The sequence below is a fragment of the Ciona robusta genome, unplaced genomic scaffold, assembly GCF_009617815.1.
Source record: "Ciona robusta unplaced genomic scaffold, ASM961781v2 AP042737.1".
Taxonomy (NCBI): Eukaryota; Metazoa; Chordata; class Ascidiacea; order Phlebobranchia; family Cionidae; genus Ciona; species Ciona robusta.
The window spans coordinates 51,243-71,764 of NW_028323116.1; the positions used below are offsets into that span (position 1 = coordinate 51,243).

The window sequence follows — 20,522 nt, forward strand, 5'->3', positions numbered from 1 at the left end:
TTTCTTATTAAAAAAACTGCGTAACCATGAAAACTGTTGGCCGGATTCTTTAATGTATTACCTACCAGTAAGGTTAAATCTTTCAAACATAATTCCAATGTGTCACAGTAAGAAATATTAGATGTATTGAATTCTAAAGATCCTGTAAGAAAGCAAACTTTGACCTGAAGCAAGTATTAATACTCTTTTATTTTTAAGACTGCTTTCAGAAAACTAAAGATTATTTGTGAAAGTCTTGGAATTGATGGCAGTGGAAGTGTGGAAGACAATCTTAACAAACTAAATGAGCTCATGCTATTTAAAGAAATTTGTCCAAAAACGTTTCGACATTTAAAGAGATGTATGGGGGTGAGTTTTTGCTTGTTAAACATGAACTGTGATACTGGAGGAAAAGTTGCCGGTGTAAAATATTAATTTATTAAGTGGCATTGTTCACTTTTGCTGTGTGCATGGAATCGCTGTGTACATGAAATTCACCCTGCGACAAGAAAGTGCAAGGGATTACGTAGATGGCATTCTGTCATTTGCCCAGCAACCCAATGTTGTCGTAACTGACATACCCTCTCAGGTAATGCACCGGCACTTAGTAGAGTATGTTTTATAATGCACCGGCACTTAGTAGAGTATGTTTTATAATGCACCGGCACTTAGTAGAGTATGTTTTAAAATTGTACTCTACTATGTTTATAAATTTATTTTATAGGTTGCTCATCACGGAAAGAACAGAAAAGCGGGTATGTTTTCTCCACTCAGAGGAATGCTTTATGAATAGACCAAAGAAAACCTGCAATCAGCGGAGGATTGAAAGTTAGCGCCAGTTAAAATCAAGCTTAACAGTGAAAATTCTGCACTCAACTTCTACAGTTTATGAAACAAGTTTCACCTCAAAACTAAAAGAAGAGGAGGGGAAAAAGCTTTCAGAGATTTAAGAATGTGTTCAGATTTAATGTTTAACATTGCTGAGATATGCGGAGCATGTGGTGGTGTAGGCAGTTACAAACAATGGGTTAGTATAGTTAGTTTTGACAAACTGAAAAAAAATTGTGTAGGTTGCTTGTTACAATTGTGGTAAGTGGTACCACGTTCGATGTTTAATGAGCAATGAACATGTGCATTTTGTTTGTAAATAGTATTTATATGCATTTTATTTGTAAATTGTAATCATGTGTATTTTATTTGTAATTAATTAGTATAAAGTAGCATTTTATATGATTCTTTCTTTTAATAAAATATATACAGTCTTTTGGACTGATTTTATTGTTTCTGTGACCACACATTAGCACAATGTGCAGGTTACACTTTTAAATGTGCACATTTTCAAGAACTATGCGCAGGTCACTCATTTAAATTTGCACATTTTCAAGCACAATGTGCAGGTCGCACATTTAGGTTTGCACATTTTAAAGCGATGCGAGCACAGTGTGCAGGTCGCACATTTAAATGTGCACGTTTTCAAGCACAATGTGCAGGTCGCACATATAAATGTGCACGTTTTCAAGCACAATGTGCAGGTCGCACATTTAAATGTGCACGTTTTCAAGAACAATGTGCAGGTCGCACATTCAGGTTTGCACATTTTTAAGTGATGCGAGCACAATGTGCAGATGCACATTTGAATTTGCACATTTGTGCACATTTTCGAGCGATGCGAGCGCAACGTGATGGTCCCACATTTAAAAGCGCACATTTTCATCGAGAACATTTTTATCGAGCACATTTTTTCGCACATTGTGCAAATAACTCTCGCAACCTCGTCTCGGTCTGTAGGTCCTGGCTGTGACCTACTAGCTTTCAATCGAAACGGTTATGCGTAATCAGCAATTTAGTCTGTCTTACCACTCCAAGTTGTGTATATACAGTGTATTTACAGTTCAGCTGGTACACAGCGGCAATAGTACGTGTTTGGCTAATCAAATCTAATTGCAACCAAATTACTAATATAATAAAGATAATAACATGACCAAACGACTAAATTTCTGAGGTTAACAACCCCGGTCACGATCACGGATTTCACCTTAATCAAATAGAATACAGAAAACTAGCGTTAGTACAGTTTTGATTATTATAATATAGACTGTCACTGCAAAATGTTAGAACACAGGTACAATGCTAAATCACCGCGATCAAACTGTGTTAACAATACTTAAGAAATGCTGCACTGCACGGAGCTAAAAACAGGTACATTAAACTTAGCGTGGCGGTTAACAAAGGAAATAGAAATAATTGCGGTTTCGTAACGCATGGTGGTTTTGGAATGATACAGCATAGAATCGCATAACACAACGGAGGGGAACTAATAACCGTAACATACCGGCCCCAATGACTTAATTGGGTAACCAGGTCATTTAAACAAAGGTTATTAAATCACAACACTATAGAGGCAGCACAATTTAAAGAGACACAATAAATATGAACCATTGTACGTAAAGGTGTGAGCTACACAGCAAAAATGACTGCAATATACAGGCGTAAGCACTAATAACACATTTCACAAATAACTATACACAAACAATGCTGCTTGTACTTAAGGCTCGTTGTTGTTTCTATGGCAAACACAATTTGGCAGTAAAGGCAGTAACTGCAAAAGGCTAACACAGTCGAGATACTATAGTAATACAGAATGCACCGTTGTCCATTACAGAAAAGGTTTCACTTGGGAATAACAAATACTGGTAAAAACTGGCACGTACAATAGGCACACACTCAATGAAGGCTCATGCAAGAAAGAAAGGAAGCTGTGTGTTCCTTTATGATGGCAACACACTGAAAATTCTCAAAGGAATAAGAAGGGCTTTAGAATGAGCTATGGGTGTGCTTCTAGTAAGCACAGTTTACGAATGTCTCGATCCATCACTGCAGTCGCAGTTCTGTTGCAACTCGTCGCTCAAAGTGACGTCACATCAATTCCAATACTTCATTAATCAATGTCAACACTGCGGATACGACTTATCTCATGGGAGACTAATCTTATGAAAACAAATCCCCGTTGGACGAGGTTAATGATATCCCGTTCAGCCGCTGACACAATAGGAGTTTGCACGGCACCGTGGCCCCGTATTCACTGTGTGGCCCGCGCGGGCCACTGAAGTGTCTTGGGCCATGGCCCCCAATTTTTTTCTAGGGCACCGTGGCCCCGAAGTGTCTTGGACCATGGCCCCAATTAGTTTCTAGGGAACCGGACCCTCTCGGGCTTGTGGTCTGCTAAAGGTATTTTAGGCCGTGGTGGGATTTTGGGTATTGTGTTATTTTTCATTGCCGTGATACATAAATTCAATAAGTTTAAAACTACAGTGCTAACATTATAGTCTGTTTTACCCATGCAAAAAATATTAGCACAAATTTTTGCTGTTCTATAAATCAGTTTAAAACTACAGTACTAACACAACAATCGGTTTTATTAGAACGTTTAATATTTATTCACTCATGCAAAAATAGGGCTTATTGGCACATATTTTTGCTTTGCTGCACTCTTCATGAGTCCACCTTCCACAACCATCGCAGGCTACCCAACTTGTGTTTTTTCAAGCTTCTCTGCAGTGGCGGACAACACAAAAATTCAACAAATCTGAAGTATCTGATAAACAATAGAATAAAAAATAAAGTAATTATTACTACAACTTTAAATGTGGATGTTTTTAACAAAAGTATTTAAGATATAAAAATAACCGATACACTTATACGACTGATACATAAACGAATAATGAACTCTTGCCTGTAACTTGTAACAACAAATTGCCAAATTCAGCTCTATACAGCATGCAGGCCTTTGTGGTGTGGCTGAATGACACAGTGTTTCTGTCACAGAAGGACTCATTTTTTTATATAAAATTCTGCAAACCAAATACATTTTTTAGTATCAAAAACAATCCACTTAAGATACAAATACCTATTTGCTGCAATACAGTTTTAAATAAATGAACAATGGCTAATCTTTTTTAATAAACTGCATTGAAGGGTTTAATCTTAAGATACCTTTAACACAAGAATTCCACAGTTGTTGCCATCTTCCTGATTCTCATAAGGTGAAGATACAACCCTCCACTTTTGAGATGAAGAGGGTAAATGATGTCGCCAGAAACCTCTAAAACAAAAAACATTGTATTCCCGTTATGTTGGGTATAAATGTAATGCTCACTTCCAGTTTTTCAACTGTTTTCTATGATAGCTTGAATCCTGACCCATTGGGTCATACACGTACAGCACACGCTGCTTTAAATTACTAGCCTGAAAAAGATTGAAGTGCATTTAAATCTAAAAATACATTTGGAAGGTACAAATGTAATTAAGTAACTGATTATATTAATCAAAGATATTACCAGAAAAATGCAGTGTGCACCAACATGTACTGCTGAAACCAACGGGAAATTTAGTATCTTTAGAACCTGAAAAAACACGAACATCATAATATATTGAAATAGCGAAAACAACTTACTAAGGATTTGAAATGACCACGGAATTGACCACCATAAAACCAGAGAGTTGAATATTGACAGGGTAATACATTAATATCACCAGATTTACTAAAGGTCTAGGTCTCTAGGAAATACATTAAACTTATATGATCTCCATGAAAAAGTATATATTATATTTATTATACATTACCTTCAAGTGAATTGCTGCCAACACTGAATCCATTATCTAAAAACCTCAAGTGAATATTATCCATTTTTACCTGATGATTTAAATAAAAAAATTAACCTCATCATTTAGCCACTGGCTTCCATGCAATTAGTCAATAATCTTTTTTGTTATGCCTTCACCTCCCACAACAGCTTCTACTCTGTTTTTATGGCTAGAAGACCATAAATCATGAATGTCTGCAATATCATGTATCATTATATCAACATATGAAAATCTGCAACATAGACTTTTGATAACAGTTTTAACTTCCTCAATAATGTACTTGTGCTGAGTCTGAATGTTCATTATTTTCTTTTCTTTTAAAGTGAAGAAAAAAACAAGTACTCACTGGTAAACTTCTCAGGGAGGTTGCATACATTTGACCCATTTGAGTACATTTCCTCTGCAATAATATAAATACCTAAACAAAACAACCAGAAGCCGGATTATGATTTTGACTGTTTTATCACATGATTTACATTGTTACTTTTTTAGTATTCACTTTACTATCTTAATTTTGGGATTCTTCTGAAAATACTACCCTGTCAACTTTTTTTATAAAATAAAATTGTTTACCGCTTTCTTTTTCACTAAATATATGCTTTATAAATTTACCCTCATCCATAGCGTTAGTTGTTTCTGTAAATAAGGCTTTAGGTTTAACTTATGGAAACTCTATGCTTTTAATTTTGTCCACAGTATCTACAAAAAGAATCGTGTACCACTTTCTCTTTTACTAAACATATGCTTTATTAAATTTACCCTGATCCATAGCGTTAGTTGTTTCTGTAAATAAGGCTTTAGGTTTAACTTATGGAAATTCTATGCTTGTTATTTTGTCCACAGTATCTACAAAAAGAATTGTGTACCACTTTCTCTTTTACTAAACATATGCTTTATTAAATTTACCCTCATCCATAGCGTTAGAAGGCTTTAGGTTTAACTTATGGAAACTCCATGCTTGTAATTTTGTCCACAGTATCTACAAAAAGAATTGTGTACCACTTTCTCTTTTACTTAATATGTGCTTTATTAAATTTACCCTCATCCATATAGCGTTAGTTGTTTCTGTGAATAAGGCTTTAGGTTTAACTTCTACAAAAACTCATGCTTGTGACTGCTTTAGGGTACAGTGATGGTACAACTGTACTGACCTTTTTAATATACCGGTCTTTTGTGTCTACTAGTTTTTCACTTTAAAAAAATGGAAAATCTGTAGATAGAGCTGGAAACATTTGGGTATTAAAGATTAATTAATTACGCTTCAAATCCGGTACAGCTCGACCTTGATGATCAAATAAAACCTTGCCATAAAATTTCCTTTTCAGTTTGGTAATATAAAGGTTGTTTCATTTTTACATTCTGAAAATAAACGCTTGCACGGGTGACAAACATGAAGTTGACAGCATCCATGAGGCACACAGAATATCTAAAAAATTAGTGGACTTATAATACAAAAATTTGAACAATGATGGTATAAAATTGTACTTGTCACGGGCCATACTTGAGTTGTGTTGTTCTGCAACACTAGTAAACCAGGACAGTTGTTGATGTCCCTAAAAAACCTTTCCGCACACTTTTTTTGGATTTGTGGTGAAATCTATCATTTAAACTGTAGAACTTGTTGCATGTATTCAAATTGATTGAAACGGGGGCCAGGTTTCCCTCCTCATATAATGCCAAGTTTTCTTTTTTGTAAGCATAGAGCATTCCTTTGTTTGGCCTAAACAAATCTTTCATACGTGCCTCCCATGATGTGCAACAAGTTATTGCATAAGGTAATCATTTATAGCCAAAAAAATTAAACTGTATACTATACTGGAAGTAGAATGTGCAGTATTGCAATTTCTGTTAGGAACATAAGCGTACATGGCAACATGGTTAAACAACAGCAGTCAGTCAGCACTGCTGTTATATTTATTTTATAATGCTAGTCTATGGTGGCCCAGTGTTGCCAAACGTTTTTTTATCTCTTAACAATAAAAAAAACAAAAAAAAAAAACGAAAATGAAAATGAAATTGAAAACGAAAATGAAAACGAAAATGAAAACAAAAATGAAAAGTAAAATGAAAACGAAAACGAAAACAAAAATGAAAATGAAAACCAATTTGAAATTGAAAACAAAAATGAAAATGAAAACGAAAATGATAACAAAAATGAAAAATAAAAACGAAATTGAAAACGAAAATGAAATTCAATTTCGCTTTTCACGTCGTGGCCGAGGAGTGCCAACGGAAAAAAACGAAAATGAAATTCAATCGCGCTGTGGCAGTGTTACCGTTGTATTTCATTTATACTTACTACATTGGATTGTACGTTCTTCTGATAAACAATAATGATGTATAGTGAGGTGTATCTACAATCTACATTATGTATTTACTTTACTGAATTATGGAGCCAATAAAATTCTATGCCGTGGGCTCCGTAATGGTGGCGACCATGACGTCATAGACGCGAGACATAGATAGCAAGAACTTTAGTCTATACTAACAAGAACAAGAGTCTATACTAACTTTGGCCAGGACGGGATGTTATGGGGAATTCGTATGCTTGTGGTGGTTTCCAGTGTTGCGTCAGAATTTTATATTTGGTTTGATCATCTACAGTTTTTGAAATATAGTCTCCTATATCCGCGGCATTGGAAGAAAGTTCCACTGGTGGACTGTCACTAACGGCTGTTTTTATATCAGTGATGGCGGAAGTAGACGACTGAAAAGTCTCATCACAGCTACCACTAGTGCTTTCTACAGTTGAATCTGCTTCCTTACTAATTTCTCCGTGTACATGCGCGACCCAAAATAAGATAAAAGCTTCGCTTGCTTTCTTGGTCGTTCTGCCATGATTACTAAATCTGTAATAATATCTGCTGTCTGAACTTGATTAAGATTGAACTTGATTAAGATTACGAAAGCCTTTTATAATGAATTTGGATATAACTAACTTGGTACATTCGACCAAGACGTAATAATGCATCTCTTGTTCTCAATTCACGGCACGTTTAGACAAATTATGACAACGTAGCACTTTTTAAAGTTAAATATTCGACTCCAAAAGTATATAAATATATATATAGCATAGCGGGTATCAGCGAGAGAAAGGACATTGTTAAAAAATGTATTAAGACGCAAATTTTCGTTGGTTAACGTTGTTGCCATGTAGGAGTTCATACATTAGTCTACTTGCCTCTTTAAAATTTGCTAATCCCAATGAATTAAATAATTTCTTTAAACTTTTAAACTAGTTAATCACCACGATCGTTTTAATAAGTTTTCAAATGAGACCAGGCTTTAAAATTTGCTAATCCTAATGAATTAAATAATTTCTTTAAACTTTTATTATAAACTAAACTAGTTAATCACCACGATCGTTTTAATAAGTTTTCAAATGAGACCAGGCTAAGGTTTAATTCTCGCCGACTGAATCCATGCCTGCCAAAACACAGGTAACCTCGCGCACAAACACACTCACGCAGACCAATGCACGAGCCAGTGCGTTCGCATCAACGATTATTCGAATTTTACACTGCGACACGTTTGTGAAGCATTACCTATGGCCGCCTTACGCGAACGAAAATATATATTTCTGTAACTGTTGAAGGAAATTGTTACCATTTATTGATTTTCAAAAGGGGGGACTGGTCCCCCTAATCCCCCCCTGGGTGCGCCACCACTGATGCCAGCACAAATTAATTTTGCTAAAATAATTACCAAACAAGTATATTTTTGCTGAACGATGTACTTATTGTTAACTTGATATATAGACAAGATCCGACGATGAAATAAATTTAAAAAAACTAGAAAAGATAATAGGGTTTAGCGGTGAGCAGATAATCTGTTCTACATTCTTTATTCAAAATAATAAACCGATAACTTTGTAATGCTTTATTCAACAAACAAGCAAGTTACAAATACGATTTAGCATATGGCATTTTAGTTTTCGTCATTTGCCACAAGAATTTCATCCAGTTCTTCAACTAAAACGATATTATACATACAAGGTGAATTTAAATTAATGGTAGATATATCATAACACATAATTTATAGCATTTACGTGTGTATAGGCTATTCCTACAGAATTTGCAAAGTCTGTGATGTGTTGTTATTTTTATATGAAATAAATCAAATCATTTTCAAAGTTTTTAAACAAATTGGAAAACCGACCGTATTTAAAAACATGTTGGGCAACCGACTGTATTTTTAAAGTTTAGTATCAAAAAACTTGGTTCAGATTTAAGACGAAATGCACAAAATGTAACATAATACATTATTTTGGCTATTACTTAACAATTACGTGTACATACGCTTTTCTGTTCTGCCTTGATTCCACTCGGTCCATCTTTTCCATTGGCGACGACGACGAAAAAGGTTCAGATCCCATGAATTCGTGGTTTCAATGAAGACTAGGAGTCCAATGAGTAGCAAAAGAAGAAGTGCCGATTGGTTCATCTGTAAAAATAATCAAATATTAAACTCCGTTGAACCGTTATAACACAACGCTAACTCACGTTGTTTTCTGGAGAAGTGATGGTACAGTACAAAACGACGCGTAATATAGCCGTTCACACTAAAAAAAAGTTTGTTTCCGAAGTATCGATTTTTTTCTTTTTTCTTATCTAAAATAATTTCTGCAGCTTTGTTAGAAATAGATGAATTTCTTTGTGTAATGAGATAGTTTAGCTTTTACATGGTTACTATACAAAATGAATACGTGATAAAGGTATAAAAATGCATCTGAAAACCACAAGTAAATGAATAAATATACCTTATGTATTGCTCGCGTAACGGAGAAAGGACAGTGTCGCTATTAGCGCTTCTATTCTGTTTCATATGCCTCGTGCAAACTAAAAATTTATCACATATAGTAATGGGAGAAGATGGGACACTTAGGCACATATTGCCAAATATTTCCAAAATCAAAATAAATGGTTTTGGGGTAATATCACGAAATAGTACTATCATTCCTTTATTAATTGAAACCAATTTAATAAAATATAATAAAACACACGAGGAGTTATTTAGCGATCCGCACTACCGGTGAAATTTTACAAATTTAAAAACACACAGGATAAGAGACAGTTTTAGCATAGTTTGAACAGGTAGAAAAAGGCGAAATAGTAAGGTGCTATTTTTTATTGTTCGCTAAATCATAGGTAAAGTCAATGAATTTTTTTAGTTTGCGTGTGCGAACGAGTAACCAGTTTCATAGCTTCATAAAACAACCTTGAATATTTCGTACAGTTTGATGATTTTGTCTCATAAAACTAGTTTTAGTTTTGTAAAAATATGAAGAAAATAGACGGTGGTCAATATGATTTTAATTTGAGATAAAAACAACAAAAAAATATCGGTTTAACGTTATATATATGAAGTTTACATGGCAAAGAAACTACCACAGCCTGTTAAACTCGGTAGGTTAAGTCGCAGAATACTGCTAATGTAAATATATTTTATTTAGCGTCCCATCTTTCCCCACATTGTAGTTTTGTATGTTTTCATTGCTAAACTTTACAAGATTTGCTTTTAATTTAGTAATTTATACCTCAGGTGGTTTTCAACTATAAGATAGGCCTGATATAATAAAATGATAAAAATGTCCTCTGAAATTTTAGCCATATTGAAAGAAAACTAAAAAAAGTTCTCGTCCGACAAAGTGTCCCATCTTCCCCCACCCTACTATATGAAGTTTTATGAAAATTAAACTTTCAACAGACAGCATATAAAACTATTGCTAAATTGTTACAACAGTGTAAGTACTGTATTATATTTTTTTCTATTTTATATGAATGTGTGCAATCTAGCAGCAAAGAAACAGCATATTGTTTCATTTATTTCGGACTCCGATGCCCTTAGAATGCGCTAATTTACAATTTCACCGAGGACAACATTTTATCGCTACAAATTATTTATAACATGTACATGTAACATACAGAAAACACAGACCAATTAATAGCATCAGTCAATAAAACTAAAAGCTCATTACAATAGTCGCGATCCCGCAAGCCGTTGTTACAAACAATTCACAAGAAACCGTTCATTCTGATGTCTGATTGGACAAAGAGCGTTTTAATAACTTTCTATTAAGTGTCGTGTCTTTTCGAAACGTAGCGTTCGTATAACTGCTTAGAATGTTTTTTTCCTTGCACCGCTGCATTGTAGAAATTACACCGATAACTGTAGAAATTACACCGATAACGGTCTGCCCTAGGCAAACCAACACACATGGAAAATGATACAACACATAGCGATATTTTTTATCTTTGTATATCAGTATGCTGATAATTTGAAGGAGAATCTTGTATTTATTACAATATTTAATGCTGTACTGTTCACAGTACAACATTTTAACCCGAATTACTATTATACAGGCACACAAAATGTCAAAGAATTATAAATTTTAACCATTTATAGGAGTGTGGTTTTGTTTCGATAAATTTACTGCACCGTTATACTTTTGTAATTTTTCACTTCATGAGACTGGGAAAGACTGTAATTCTTATTCATATTAAATTATACACTATGGTACTCTGTTTGCCGTTTTCAATTGAATCCAAGATAATTACTTCCCGCATATTCCCTAACTTCCAATTTTTGCAGAATCTGTGAAACACATGATGAGGCGTGAAAAATAATAGGCCGTCGCATGATAGAAACAAGAGCGGTGCTTAAGTGTCCTATCTTCCCCCATTGTACTAAATCACCAAGCGTAAATTACCAAAATTCAAATTTACTTTCAAAATAATATATATTTTTATTATATCAGTATCTTGTAGTTGAAAACCCCCTGAGGTATAAATTACTAAATTAAAAGCAAATATTTTAAAGTTTGGCAATGAAAACATACAAAATTACAATGTGGGGGAAGATGGGACTCTAAATTGAAATATATTTACATTAGCAGTATTATGCAACTTGTAGTTAACCTACCGAATTAAACAGGCTGTGCTAGATTTTTTTGCCATGTAAACTTCATATACATAACGTTAAACCGATATTTTTTGATGTTTTTATTTTAAATTTAAATCATATTGACCCCCTGAAATTTTAGCCATATTGAAAGAAAATTTAAAAACGGTCCCGTCTGACAAAGTGTCCCATCTTCCCCCACCCTACTATATAAAGTTTTATGAAAATTAAACTTTCAACAGACAGCATATAAAACTATTGCTAAATTGTTACAACAATGTAAGTACTGTATTATATTTTTTTTCTATTTTATATGAATGTGTGCAATCTAGCAGCAAAGAAACAGCATATTGTTTCATTTATTTTGGACTCCGATGCCCTTAGAATGCGCTAATTTACAATTTCACCGAGGACAACATTTTATCGCAACAAATTATTTATAACATGTACATGTAACATACAGAAAACACAGACCAATTAATAGCATCAGTCAATAAAACTAAAAGCTCATTACAATAGTCGCGATCCCGCAAGCCGTTGTTACAAACAATTCACAAGAAACCGTTCATTCTGATTTCTGATTGGACAAAGAGCGTTTTAATAACTTCCTATTAAGTGTCGTGTCTTTTCGAAACGTAGCGTTCGTATAACTGCTTAGAATGTTTTTTTCCTTGCACCGCTGCATTGTAGAAATTACACCGATAACGGCATGCCCTAGGCAAACCAACACACATGGAAAATGATATAACACATAGCGATATTTTTTATCTTTGTATATCAGTATGCTGATAATTTGAAGGAGAATCTTGTATTTATTACAATATTTAATGCTGTACTGTTCACATTACACTATTTTAACCCGAATTACTATTATACAGGCACACAAAATGTCAAGGAATTATAAATTGTAACCATTTATAGGAGTGTGGTTTTGTTTCGATAAATTTACTGCACCGTTATACTTTTGTAATTTTTCACTTCATGAGACTGGGAAAGACTGTAATTCTTATTCATATTAAATTATACACTATGGTACTCTGTTTGCCGTTTTCAATTGAATCCAAGATAATTACTTCCCGCATATTCCCTAACTTCCAATTTTTGCAGAATCTGTGAAACACATGATGAGGCGTGAAAAATAATAGGCCGTTGCATAAAAGAAACAAGAGCGGTGCTTAAGTGTCCTATCTTCCCCCATTGTACTAAATCACCAAGCGTAAATGACCAATATTCAAATTTACTTTCAAAAAATATATATATTTTTATTATATCAGTATCTTGTAGTTGAAAACCCCCTGAGGTATAAATTACTAAATTAAAAGCAAATATTTTAAAGTTTGGCAATGAAAACATACAAAATTACAATGTGGGGAAAGATGGGACTCTAAATTGAAATATATTTACATTAGCAGTATTATGCAACTTGTAGTTAACCTACCGAATTAAACAGGCTGTGCTAGATTTTTTGCCATGTAAACTTCACATAACGTTAAACCGATATTTTTTGATGTTTTTATTTTAAATTTAAATCATATTGACCCCCTGAAATTTTAGCCATTCTTCCAATTTTTTTTTTGCAGAATCTGTGAAACACATGATGAGGCGTGAAAAATAAAAGGCCGTCGCATGAAAGAAACAAGAGCGGTGCTTAAGTGTCCTATCTTCCCCCATTGTACTAAATCACCAAGCGTAAATGACCAAGATTCAAATTTACTTTCAAAAAAATATATATTTTTATTATATCAGTATCTTGTAGTTGAAAACCCCCTAAGGTATAAATTACTAAATTAAAAGCAAATATTTTAAAGTTTGGCAATGAAAACATACAAAATTACAATGTGGGGGAAGATGGGACTCTAAATTGAAATATATTTACATTAGCAGTATTATGCAACTTGTAGTTTACCTACCGAATTAAACAGGCTGTGCTAGATTTTTTTGCCATGTAAACTTCATATACATAACGTTAAACCGATATTTTTTGAGGTTTTTATTTTAAATTTAAATCATATTGACCCCCTGAAATTTTAGCCATATTGAAAGAAAATTTAAAAACGGTCCCGTCTGACAAAGTGTCCCATCTTCCCCCACCCTACTATATAAAGTTTTATGAAAATTAAACTTTCAACAGACAGCATATAAAACTATTGCTAAATTGTTACAACAACGTAAGTACTGTATTATATTTTTTTCTATTTTATATGAATGTGTGCAATCTAGCAGCAAAGAAACAGCATATTGTTTCATTTATTTTGGACTCCGATGCCCTTAGAATGCGCTAATTTACAATTTCACCGAGGACAACATTTTATCGCAACAAATTATTTATAACATGTACATGTAACATACAGAAAACACAGACCAATTAATAGCATCAATCAATAAAACTAAAAGCTCATTACAATAGTCGCGATCCCGCAAGCCGTTGTTACAAACAATTCACAAGAAACCGTTCATTCTGATTTCTGATTGGACAAAGAGCGTTTTAATAACTTCCTATTAAGTGTCGTGTCTTTTCGAAACGTAGCGTTCGTATAACTGCTTAGAATGTTTTTTTCCTTGCACCGCTGCATTGTAGAAATACACCGATAACGGTCTGCCCTAGGCAAACCAACACACATGGAAAATGATACAACACATAGCGATATTTTTTATCTTTGTATATCAGTATGCTGATAATTTGAAGGAGAATCTTGTATTTATTACAATATTTAATGCTGTACTGTTCACATTACACTATTTTAACCCGAATTACTATTATACAGGCACACAAAATGTCAAAGAATTATAAATTTTAACCATTTATAGGAGTGTGGTTTTGTTTCGATAAATTTACTGCACCGTTATACTTTTGTAATTTTCCACTTCATGAGACTGGGAAAGACTGTAATTCTTATTCATATTAAATTATACACTATGGTACTCTGTTTGCCGTTTTCAATTGAATCCAAGATAATTACTTCCTGTATATTCCCTTCATGAGACTGGGAGAGACTGCAAATTATTATTCCCAAAAAATCATACACTATGGTACTCTGTTTGCCGTTTTCAATTGAATCCAAGATAATTACTTCCCGCATATTCCCTAACTTCCAATTTTTTTTTGCAGAATCTGTGAAACACATGATGAGGCGTGAAAAATAAAAGGCCGTCGCATGAAAGAAACAAGAGCGGTGCTTAAGTGTCCTATCTTCCCCCATTGTACTAAATCACCAAGCGTAAATGACCAAGATTCAAATTTACTTTCAAAAAAATATATATTTTTATTTTATCAGTATCTTGTAGTTGAAAACCCCCTAAGGTATAAATTACTAAATTAAAAGCAAATATTTTAAAGTTTGGCAATGAAAACATACAAAATTACAATGTGGGGGAAGATGGGACTCTAAATTGAAATATATTTACATTAGCAGTATTATGCAACTTGTAGTTTACCTACCGAATTAAACAGGCTGTGCTAGATTTTTTTGCCATGTAAACTTCATATACATAACGTTAAACCGATATTTTTTGAGGTTTTTATTTTAAATTTAAATCATATTGACCCCCTGAAATTTTAGCCATATTGAAAGAAAATTTAAAAACGGTCCCGTCTGACAAAGTGTCCCATCTTCCCCCACCCTACTATATAAAGTTTTATGAAAATTAAACTTTCAACAGACAGCATATAAAACTATTGCTAAATTGTTACAACAATGTAAGTACTGTATTATATTTTTTTCTATTTTATATGAATGTGTGCAATCTAGCAGCAAAGAAACAGCATATTGTTTCATTTATTTTGGACTCCGATGCCCTTAGAATGCGCTAATTTACAATTTCACCGAGGACAACATTTTATCGCAACAAATTATTTATAACATGTACATGTAACATACAGAAAACACAGACCAATTAATAGCATCAATCAATAAAACTAAAAGCTCATTACAATAGTCGCGATCCCGCAAGCCGTTGTTACAAACAATTCACAAGAAACCGTTCATTCTGATTTCTGATTGGACAAAGAGCGTTTTAATAACTTCCTATTAAGTGTCGTGTCTTTTCGAAACGTAGCGTTCGTATAACTGCTTAGAATGTTTTTTTCCTTGCACCGCTGCATTGTAGAAATACACCGATAACGGTCTGCCCTAGGCAAACCAACACACATGGAAAATGATACAACACATAGCGATATTTTTTATCTTTGTATATCAGTATGCTGATAATTTGAAGGAGAATCTTGTATTTATTACAATATTTAATGCTGTACTGTTCACATTACACTATTTTAACCCGAATTACTATTATACAGGCACACAAAATGTCAAAGAATTATAAATTTTAACCATTTATAGGAGTGTGGTTTTGTTTCGATAAATTTACTGCACCGTTATACTTTTGTAATTTTCCACTTCATGAGACTGGGAAAGACTGTAATTCTTATTCATATTAAATTATACACTATGGTACTCTGTTTGCCGTTTTCAATTGAATCCAAGATAATTACTTCCTGTATATTCCCTTCATGAGACTGGGAGAGACTGCAAATTATTATTCCCAAAAAATCATACACTATGGTACTCTGTTTGCCGTTTTCAATTGAATCCAAGATAATTACTTCCCGCATATTCCCTAACTTCCAATTTTTTTTTGCAGAATCTGTGAAACACATGATGAGGCGTGAAAAATAAAAGGCCGTCGCATGAAAGAAACAAGAGCGGTGCTTAAGTGTCCTATCTTCCCCCATTGTACTAAATCACCAAGCGTAAATGACCAAGATTCAAATTTACTTTCAAAAAAATATCTATTTTTATTATATCAGTATCTTGTAGTTGAAAACCCCCTGAGGTATAAATTACTAAATTAAAAGCAAATATTTTAAAGTTTGGCAATGAAAACATACAAAATTACAATGTGGGGGAAGATGGGACTCTAAATTAAAATATATTTACATTAGCAGTATTATGCAACTTGTAGTTAACCTACCGAATTAAACAGGCTGTGCTAGATTTTTTTGCCATGTAAACCTTATATACATAACGTTAAACCGATATTTTTTGATGTTTTTATTTTAAATTTAAATCATATTGACCCCCTGAAATTTTAGCCATATTGAAAGAAAATTTAAAAACGGTCCCGTCTGACAAAGTGTCCCATCTTCCCCCACCCTACTATATAAAGTTTTATGAAAATTAAACTTTCAACAGACAGCATATAAAACTATTGCTAAATTGTTACAACAATGTAAGTACTGTATTATATTTTTTGCTATTTTATATGAATGTGTGCAATCTAGCAGCAAAGAAACAGCATATTGTTTCATTTATTTTGGACTCCGATGCCCTTAGAATGCGCTAATTTACAATTTCACCGATGACAACATTTTATCGCAACAAATTATTTAAAACATGTACATGTAAGCATACAGAAAGCACAGACCAATTAATATAGCATCAGTCAATAAAACTAAAAGCTCATTTCAATTGAATCCAAGATAATTACTTCCCGCATATTCCCTAACTTCCAATTTTTTTTTGCAGAATCTGTGAAACACATGATGAGGCGTGAAAAATAAAAGGCCGTCGCATGAAAGAAACAAGAGCGGTGCTTAAGTGTCCTATCTTCCCCCATTGTACTAAATCACCAAGCGTAAATGACCAAGATTCAAATTTACTTTCAAAAAAATATATATTTTTATTTTATCAGTATCTTGTAGTTGAAAACCCCCTAAGGTATAAATTACTAAATTAAAAGCAAATATTTTAAAGTTTGGCAATGAAAACATACAAAATTACAATGTGGGGGAAGATGGGACTCTAAATTGAAATATATTTACATTAGCAGTATTATGCAACTTGTAGTTTACCTACCGAATTAAACAGGCTGTGCTAGATTTTTTTGCCATGTAAACTTCATATACATAACGTTAAACCGATATTTTTTGAGGTTTTTATTTTAAATTTAAATCATATTGACCCCCTGAAATTTTAGCCATATTGAAAGAAAATTTAAAAACGGTCCCGTCTGACAAAGTGTCCCATCTTCCCCCACCCTACTATATAAAGTTTTATGAAAATTAAACTTTCAACAGACAGCATATAAAACTATTGCTAAATTGTTACAACAATGTAAGTACTGTATTATATTTTTTTCTATTTTATATGAATGTGTGCAATCTAGCAGCAAAGAAACAGCATATTGTTTCATTTATTTTGGACTCCGATGCCCTTAGAATGCGCTAATTTACAATTTCACCGAGGACAACATTTTATCGCAACAAATTATTTATAACATGTACATGTAACATACAGAAAACACAGACCAATTAATAGCATCAATCAATAAAACTAAAAGCTCATTACAATAGTCGCGATCCCGCAAGCCGTTGTTACAAACAATTCACAAGAAACCGTTCATTCTGATTTCTGATTGGACAAAGAGCGTTTTAATAACTTCCTATTAAGTGTCGTGTCTTTTCGAAACGTAGCGTTCGTATAACTGCTTAGAATGTTTTTTTCCTTGCACCGCTGCATTGTAGAAATACACCGATAACGGTCTGCCCTAGGCAAACCAACACACATGGAAAATGATACAACACATAGCGATATTTTTTATCTTTGTATATCAGTATGCTGATAATTTGAAGGAGAATCTTGTATTTATTACAATATTTAATGCTGTACTGTTCACATTACACTATTTTAACCCGAATTACTATTATACAGGCACACAAAATGTCAAAGAATTATAAATTTTAACCATTTATAGGAGTGTGGTTTTGTTTCGATAAATTTACTGCACCGTTATACTTTTGTAATTTTCCACTTCATGAGACTGGGAAAGACTGTAATTCTTATTCATATTAAATTATACACTATGGTACTCTGTTTGCCGTTTTCAATTGAATCCAAGATAATTACTTCCTGTATATTCCCTTCATGAGACTGGGAGAGACTGCAAATTATTATTCCCAAAAAATCATACACTATGGTACTCTGTTTGCCGTTTTCAATTGAATCCAAGATAATTACTTCCCGCATATTCCCTAACTTCCAATTTTTTTTTGCAGAATCTGTGAAACACATGATGAGGCGTGAAAAATAAAAGGCCGTCGCATGAAAGAAACAAGAGCGGTGCTTAAGTGTCCTATCTTCCCCCATTGTACTAAATCACCAAGCGTAAATGACCAAGATTCAAATTTACTTTCAAAAAAATATCTATTTTTATTATATCAGTATCTTGTAGTTGAAAACCCCCTGAGGTATAAATTACTAAATTAAAAGCAAATATTTTAAAGTTTGGCAATGAAAACATACAAAATTACAATGTGGGGGAAGATGGGACTCTAAATTAAAATATATTTACATTAGCAGTATTATGCAACTTGTAGTTAACCTACCGAATTAAACAGGCTGTGCTAGATTTTTTTGCCATGTAAACCTTATATACATAACGTTAAACCGATATTTTTTGATGTTTTTATTTTAAATTTAAATCATATTGACCCCCTGAAATTTTAGCCATATTGAAAGAAAATTTAAAAACGGTCCCGTCTGACAAAGTGTCCCATCTTCCCCCACCCTACTATATAAAGTTTTATGAAAATTAAACTTTCAACAGACAGCATATAAAACTATTGCTAAATTGTTACAACAATGTAAGTACTGTATTATATTTTTTTCTATTTTATATGAATGTGTGCAATCTAGCAGCAAAGAAACAGCATATTGTTTCATTTATTTTGGACTCCGATGCCCTTAGAATGCGCTAATTTACAATTTCACCGATGACAACATTTTATCGCAACAAATTATTTAAAACATGTACATGTAAGCATACAGAAAGCACAGACCAATTAATATAGCATCAGTCAATAAAACTAAAAGCTCATTACAATAGTCGATCCCGCAAGCCGTTGTTACAAACAATTCACAAGAAACCGTTCATTCTGATGTCTGATTGGACAAAAAGCGTTTTAATAACTTCCTATTAAGTGTCTAGCTAATCGCATTTCGTCTCTTTCTTGTTTTCGAAACGTAGCGTTCGTATAACTGCTTGGAATGTTTTTTTCCTTGCACCGCTGCATTGTAGAAATTACACCGATAACGGTCTGCCCTAGGCAAACCAACACACATGGAAAATGATACAACACATAGCGATATTTTTTATCTTTGTATATCAGTATGCTGATAATTTTAAGGAGAATCTTGTACCTTTTAAAATATTTAATGCTGTTCTGTTCACATTACAATATTTTAACCCGAATTACTATTATACAGGCACACAAAATGTCAAAGAAATATAAATTTTAACCATTTATAGGAGTGTGGTTTTGTTTCAATAACTTTACTGAACCGTTATACTTTTGTAATTTTCCACTTCATGAGACTGGGAGAGACTGCAAATTATTATTCCAAAAAAATCATACACTATGGTACTCTGTTTGCCGTTTTTAATTGAATCCAAGATAATTACTTCCCGCATATTCCCTAACTTCCCTTTTTTTGTGCAGAATCCGTGAAACACATGATGAGGCGTGAAAAATAACAGGCCGTCGCATGAAAGAAACAAGAGCGTGCTTAAGTGTCCTATCTTCCCCCATTGTACTAAATCACCAAGTGTAAATGACCAAGTTTCAAATTTATTTTCAAAATAATATATATTTTTATTATATCAGTATCTTGTAGTTGAAAACCCCCTGAGGTATAAATTACTAAATTAAAAGCAAATATTTTAAAGTTTGGCAATGAAAACATACACAATTACAATGTGGGGGAAGATTGGACTCCAAATTAAAATAGATTTACATTAGCAGTATTAGTACTGTATTATATATTTTTTATTTTATATGAATGTGTGCAATCTAGCAGCAAAGAAACAGCATATTGTTGTATTCATTATGGATTCCGTTGCCCTTAGAATGCGCTAATTTACAATTTCATAGTAATCATAAATTGCATGCATACACCATTATAAGAAGCCAGTCATTTTATAACTTGACAGGGGGCATTTTGCTG

At 33.3% G+C, this 20,522-nt stretch overlaps 2 long non-coding RNA genes across 2 annotated transcripts; both read right to left on the reverse strand.

Annotated features, from left to right (window-relative positions):
• Positions 1 to 3,160: 3,160 nt before the first annotated feature.
• On the reverse strand, positions 3,161 to 6,842 carry LOC149724227 (uncharacterized). The gene is made up of 4 exons (XR_016386726.1): positions 4,317 to 6,842; positions 4,136 to 4,224; positions 3,973 to 4,081; positions 3,161 to 3,830 (listed from the first exon to the last, which is right to left on the reverse strand). It is a non-coding gene; the product is annotated as an uncharacterized LOC149724227 (long non-coding RNA).
• A 1,645-nt stretch (positions 6,843 to 8,487) lies between these two features.
• On the reverse strand, positions 8,488 to 9,325 carry LOC149724228 (uncharacterized). Its single transcript, XR_016386727.1, has 3 exons — positions 9,126 to 9,325; positions 8,922 to 9,066; positions 8,488 to 8,594 (listed from the first exon to the last, which is right to left on the reverse strand). It is a non-coding gene; the product is annotated as an uncharacterized LOC149724228 (long non-coding RNA).
• Positions 9,326 to 20,522: the final 11,197 nt, after the last annotated feature.